This window comes from Mytilus trossulus, unplaced genomic scaffold, assembly GCF_036588685.1.
Source record: "Mytilus trossulus isolate FHL-02 unplaced genomic scaffold, PNRI_Mtr1.1.1.hap1 h1tg000050l__unscaffolded, whole genome shotgun sequence".
Classification (NCBI taxonomy): Eukaryota; Metazoa; Mollusca; class Bivalvia; order Mytilida; family Mytilidae; genus Mytilus; species Mytilus trossulus.
Window position 1 is genome coordinate 348,166 of NW_026963292.1, and position 6,237 is coordinate 354,402.

The 6,237-nt window shown below is 33.1% G+C and overlaps 1 protein-coding gene across 1 annotated transcript in view; it reads right to left on the bottom strand.

Moving 5' to 3' along the window:
• LOC134699321 (helicase domino-like) overlaps positions 1-4,446 on the bottom strand; it is a 79,063-nt gene extending 74,617 nt beyond the window's left edge. The window contains exon 1 of the mRNA XM_063560934.1: positions 4,221-4,446. The gene's annotated coding sequence lies outside the window, so the exon portion shown is untranslated. The remainder of the gene's footprint in view (positions 1-4,220) is intronic.
• Positions 4,447-6,237: the final 1,791 nt, after the last annotated feature.

A 6,237-nucleotide genomic window follows, 5' to 3' on the forward strand; every position in this document is an offset into this window, starting at 1 on the left:
AATTGTAATGTTTATAGTTCCCTTATTGCCTCTCTATTTGAATAAAATAAAATAATAAGAAGAATCTGTTTCTTGTTTTGTTTTGTTTTGTTTTTGACAAATGATTGTTCACTGCTTGCAAATGAATCATTATATTTATATATCTTATCTGTATATATTTTTGTTCATGTCTCCATCTCCTTATCATTTGTAAATGTTTAGACAAATAAGAAAGAAATAAGCTCCACATGTATATTTGCAACATCGTAAATTAATTAAAAAAATAACATACACTAACACTAGTACTGCATGGATTTTAAGCATTATGAAAGTCATATTTGTAGAAAGCTTAAAAAGACTTAAAAACTGTGTAAAATGTCTTGATATTTCTTAGCTTACACAATAAGAATTAATATAAACTAACATTTACACATTTAAATTTCAACATTTTACTAGGAATTAATCTGACTACTATGACTACTAGACCTTTTAGTAGTTTATTTTTTTTATCATTAACCTTTTAGTAGTTTATTTTTATTTTTTTTAATTTTTTTTACCTTTTAGTAGTTTAGTTGCACATATTAAATGTTGACTTAAAAAGAATAAGAAACAAATTTATCATATAAACTTCAATGTAATCCTTGAAAGGAGGTCTAGATTGCTAAAATAATTTATAATTTTAATTTTTTTATTTGTCCAAAATCATTTAAATTCATTTAATTAACATCATTTTATGATTATTTGATTAAAATGTGAATCATTTATAGTCTTTTTACAATTTACATTTTTAAAAGCAAAATAACTGAAAACAGGCTAAAACAAAGGGAAGTAACAAAAAAGTATTTCAATATTCCAATGACACATCGTTTTGATAACACAACGGCAGTTAGTCGGAGGTAAACATCGTTGATTACCAGTATGTTTGACACCCAAGCTGTCAAGTGAAGCCATATAATTATACATCTTCTTTGATGTTCAGGTAAAATTTAACACAGGTGTCAATTACACCCGTACAGTAGTAAGAAATGATTAAATATGGCGTCTGAAAATTTTCATTCATGAAATATTTCATACACGGGAGTTTTTTCTCCTAAACGGGAGGACGGGAGGAGACCCCTGAAAACGGGAGTTTTGTTCTCCCGCCGGGAGGTTCACATGTATGTTACGAAGGGCATCTAATTCACATGACAAAGGAAAACCATGAATAAAGACAACACTTTATATATCCTTTTTATTTATATAAAAATAAAATCTTCTTGTCTGCAGGATTGCAAATTCGTAACTTCAAGGGCGAACTTGTAAACAGGGCGAGGTTGTCCCGATACCAAATTCACGCATGCGTAATACAAATATCTACAGTTAAAACATCCTGTTACAAGTAAACAAATAGCGTTCATGTGGATGAGATGAAATCTAATAATTTACATAAATAAAAGGGTCATATTTACGATAGTGATTGTTTTACAATCATAATTTACAAATTAAATGATTCAGATGCCTGATCATGTGTAAAAATCGGTGTCAGGAATCTAAGTTGTTTTGAAATTGTAATATACGAAATGAATGCGGCATACAGAGACTCAATGCCAAGGGTCGGCCCCTTAAGTCTTCAGAAGACTTGACGTCTTCTTCCACTAAAAACAGACGTTGCAGTGCATTTTTTGTCAGTAATTAGTTGTACCACAACTAATTCTAATATGTGTTTACATCAGTCTTCAGATGTACCTGCTGCTGATTTCCGGTACTGGTTTCCTGTTATAAACAAACTGAAACCTAAGGAAACCAAAGTGCCGATCTACACGTGCCTTACTAAATTTGTTCATGGCAAACAATCAGCGATTGTAATCGTAGATGGAGATAACAAATACTGAGAAAATGATTTTAATTAAGAATAATCAAAAGATCAAAACTCGTCCTTCATTGTTAATTTTTCCGTGGCTGTGAAATAAAACTTATAATAATAAAGTTATTTTTGGATAAAATACGTTATTTTATTTTAGGATCAAATTGACAGATTTTGTAGGACTGGCTAAAATTTTGTAGGACTGACAAATAATCTGGCTTTGTCCATCCCATGACCGATGGGTCAAACAAAGTTTTCGTGAACTCTGCCCCAAAATGATTTAATGTCTTTAAAGAAGCTTTAATTGACCTATCCTCCCACTGCCAACATTTATAAACCTTAATTGTAGCACATGTGTGCTGGGAGCTGCCATCTAGATTGTTTGGGCATAGTAAAATACTGTACGGATCTGGATTAGACCAGAATTTACCTTTTTCCGGACAGGAAACAATTTTTTTCTGGAATTGAATCAAAAGTTTGAGTCAGGTTCGGTCAGGAAACAGACATAATTTTTTTGGCCTCAAAGTTAAAGGCATTCAAAAAATAAGATTAATACAGAATAACAAACAAACCATTCACCAAAAATATTCCATCTTTTAAAAATTGAATTATTTTCCCTCATACAGAATTCAAGAGCTATTCATCAAATATTGAATTCTTGAGAAAGGGCTTAGTCTGCTATACATTTTTTTGTAACTCAACAAAAACAAGAAAAGCTAAAATTGTAAAAATTAAGTTTTACATTGACATTTTGTCACAGGGAACAATTATCCAAATTTGAAAACATTTCATCAAAGTGTTTTTATGTTAACATAAGGATACTCTTTGGCAGTCCCCTGTCGTAAATCATTAAATCATTGAATCGAAAATCTGGTCAAAAATTTCTTTTGCATATTAAAGAATCTTTGAACTATCAACAGGGGCATGCAGCTTGGTCTATTGATTCTTAAAAGATTTGAATGTGTTTGAGTTCTAGAAAAAATAAGGCTTCAACTTTTTTTCTGATTAGAGGCCACTCTGATCAACCCATTATTTCAGCAATTGTACTTTTTTACCATGTTCATATGAATCCTTAAAACCGTTTTGTCTGATATCAAGTTTCAGATACTGCAACAAACGATCATTTATATATATATTAATATGTGTTTGTCTCCTAATGAATATGCATGAAATATTAGCCACTAGATGTTACTTCATAGAGGGTGGTTAAAGGTTATTTTCGTGCAACGTTTTCTGCCTTTTTATTTCACGTGTTTCCATGTTTTATTTCTCGAGTTTGGTTTGAAGTGCGTGCTTTGTGTTTCCCCTTATTTTATTTTCCGTGTCAGTGCTCTTAATTTCTCATGCTTCCATTGTTCTGCATTTGTTTAAAAAGGAAATTTGAACTAATTCGAAGTTGATGTATATTGTTACGATTCTACTTTCTATTGTATATGTATGCTATTTAATAAAGTCCATCAAATTACTATGGATTCAAATCAGATGCAAGTAGCACACAATAAAAGGTAATCACAAGGTCTTCCGTCCATTAAATAAGGGCTACTTGTACATGATCTGTAAGTAATAACTTTTGGTACTTTTTTCCTTGATAATTTGATTCTATTTCTCGTGCTACATTTTGGCGATTTTTATTTCACACGTTTCCGTGTTCAGTCCCCCCCCTTTTACCACCCTCTTCATAGCAAGCATGGCTTTCACTGTTGTTGTACGCAGAGTTCACAAAAAGTGGCAGTCCTCTGGATCTTACCACCAAATTTAGCATCAGAGGTCTGAAAATATTTATAATGTAACTTTTGTTTTGTAGAATTTTTTTTTATTGTGATTCATCAAATCCCAGTCAACTGATTTTTTTCCGAAAAGAAAGTGAAATTTTCTCCTCATGCACCAAACATTACCAATTGCGTCATTTTGAAACATTTTTTAAGTTTATATTTTCCATTTTGACTCTTGATATGTGTGGAAACTGTTTTGTGGAAAAGAGGAGACAATTGGGGAATTTGACATTAAGGTTCGACAAATAACCGAATAGTTGTGTTTCCAAAGTAAACAGAGGAACATGTACGTGTATCTTTAGTTAAGATCTTTGTTCGAATGTTGCATACCGGTCTTTAATAATAGCTTTGGGTTGCATGGCAAGCTCGAGCCCGGTGGAGGTGCCCCTTTGGATTTATCTAGCCGCTTGAGCAACTGTCGCGTTGTTTGATATTCTTTGTCTATATTAATTATTTTATAATCTGAAAATAGTTGTCAATCTCGTTAAGCTTTAATAAATCATTTTCTTTCGAAGGCAATTTCGTACATATTGGCATTCCCGGCAGAGAATATGGCGCGCATGCGGTTTCCAGCAGTTACCTTCCCATGAATCATGGCGTATGCCTCCATTTTCTGAGAAGCTTACCTATTTTTGAGTTACTGTTTTCTAGACAAATGTCCTCCCATCTCAGGTCAAAAACCCTCAATCCAACCTTATCAGCGATTTATCTACACATTTTGACACAATAGTTAGAAAGCCTCAAATTGGATAAGCATATTTTTTCGATGCTAAATTTCCAATTTGTGTCGAATCTATCCGGCCATTGTGCAAGTTTAACGAGAATGTTTGATAAGAAAGAGGGAGCGCATGCGTGTGACGTCATTTTCCCTATCACATGATTTATTTTAGTAGCAGCCAAAGAAAAAACCCGATTACATCCGAAAGTGTAATTAGAAGGAAAACAACGATGGCCGACGAAACACGCGTGAAAAATGTGGTTCTGTTGAAAAACATAAAAGAAAAAGCAATATTATGTTGCGACAGCCCAAAATTTGCAAACAATATTCTAGATATAATAAACTTAGCTCAGGTAATGGACTTTGATGTACAGGACGTGTAAAAGAGAGTAAATTTCAAGAAAACCCAGTTTGATTTTCAAAGGAATTTTATTTCTTATCAAAATTCGGCACCTGGTCAAATCGGTACCTATGATAGTCAATTCGACACCAAGTTAAATTATAGATCTGGATAATTCGCCACCAGAGAATGGTATTTAAGTACCTTGATTTGTTCTTGCAATATAAATCTATTGACGGAGTAGCATAAGTCTAAAGCATAAAAGATTATATTAATTAAAGTCGGTACACAATGGGCAGTGGGCGCACTTGTTTCTAGTAAGCAGGTCATGTGAATGGTGTGCTTATTCGTGCGAGAAACAAGTGGAATGGCTTATATACCGGCAAATCTAACATGGCTGCGTTTGCAGACGATGAAGAAGGAACATTGAAACTATATCTTTCACAGACTGAATAATTTGTGATATTTTTATTAAACGTTCTCAACTTTAACCAAAATGTTCTCAAGAGCGAGAAAGCATTTATACGTTGATAAATTATTAACAATTAACAACAGGATAAATATGACAATAAGAATAACAAGAAATAATTTATTTATAAAGGCTGACTACAATTAGTTACTATTAAAGTACGAAATATTTTATTGAAGAAAGCTCAATTATGAACAAATACTTATCTTCCCTGAAACCTCGGCAATTCTAGTACAGTATATAAGTGCAAATGTTAGTTTGTTTAGTTAGATTTTATGCCGTTTTTAGTGCATTTTTTTTTGCTATTTCGTGATGATTAACAATAGTTTTAAATGCACAAATTCCGTTCTAACAACAGTCAGCCATGTTTTTCGCCGCTTATCCGGTGAAATCAAACCGGCTCGAGCGTCGTGAGCCGGGCATGCACAGTGCTGAATATTTTTACAAACAAGTGTCATGCCGGTTTGTCAACAGCGTAAGCCGTTTGCTAGAAACAAGTCCCACCAATACAACATAAGCTCTGTAGAGCTTTTATCCGACATATATCCGAGTATACACTTTATCGCTTATGCCGACTGACCAGGCAGTTTGAACTTTTGACTCCTATAACAATCACTTTTCCATTGTGGCGTCAGATATTTTGTTTTATGACGTCAAAATTTTAGGGGAACGTGTGTGATATTGTGTAATGGGGGACAAATAGCAATTAGATGTATTCATGTATTGTGAGGAGGGGATAGGACCTTTATCAGGACTCCGGGATGGGGAGTTTTTAAACTCAGGTTTTTGAGATTGACCCTTTTTGAATCCAGAAATTCTTTTTTTTTCGAAATTTGGGATTTCGTGTTTTAAAGTCCGGGATTTCAGGATTTCGTGTTTTTAAGCGGGGATTTCAGGATCATGACCCCTCCTACCCCCCTCTATTGTGGTGTCAATGTATCCAATAACTATATTTTTATATAATTCATTATTTGTTCCACATAAATATAGATAAAAATTATAAATACAGGCATAGATTAACTACTACACCTACACAAAAGCATATGATATTAGCAGAATTTTTGATCACCATCTTATTATAAACATGTCATGTCCGGCTTGGTTTTATTTGTCTTA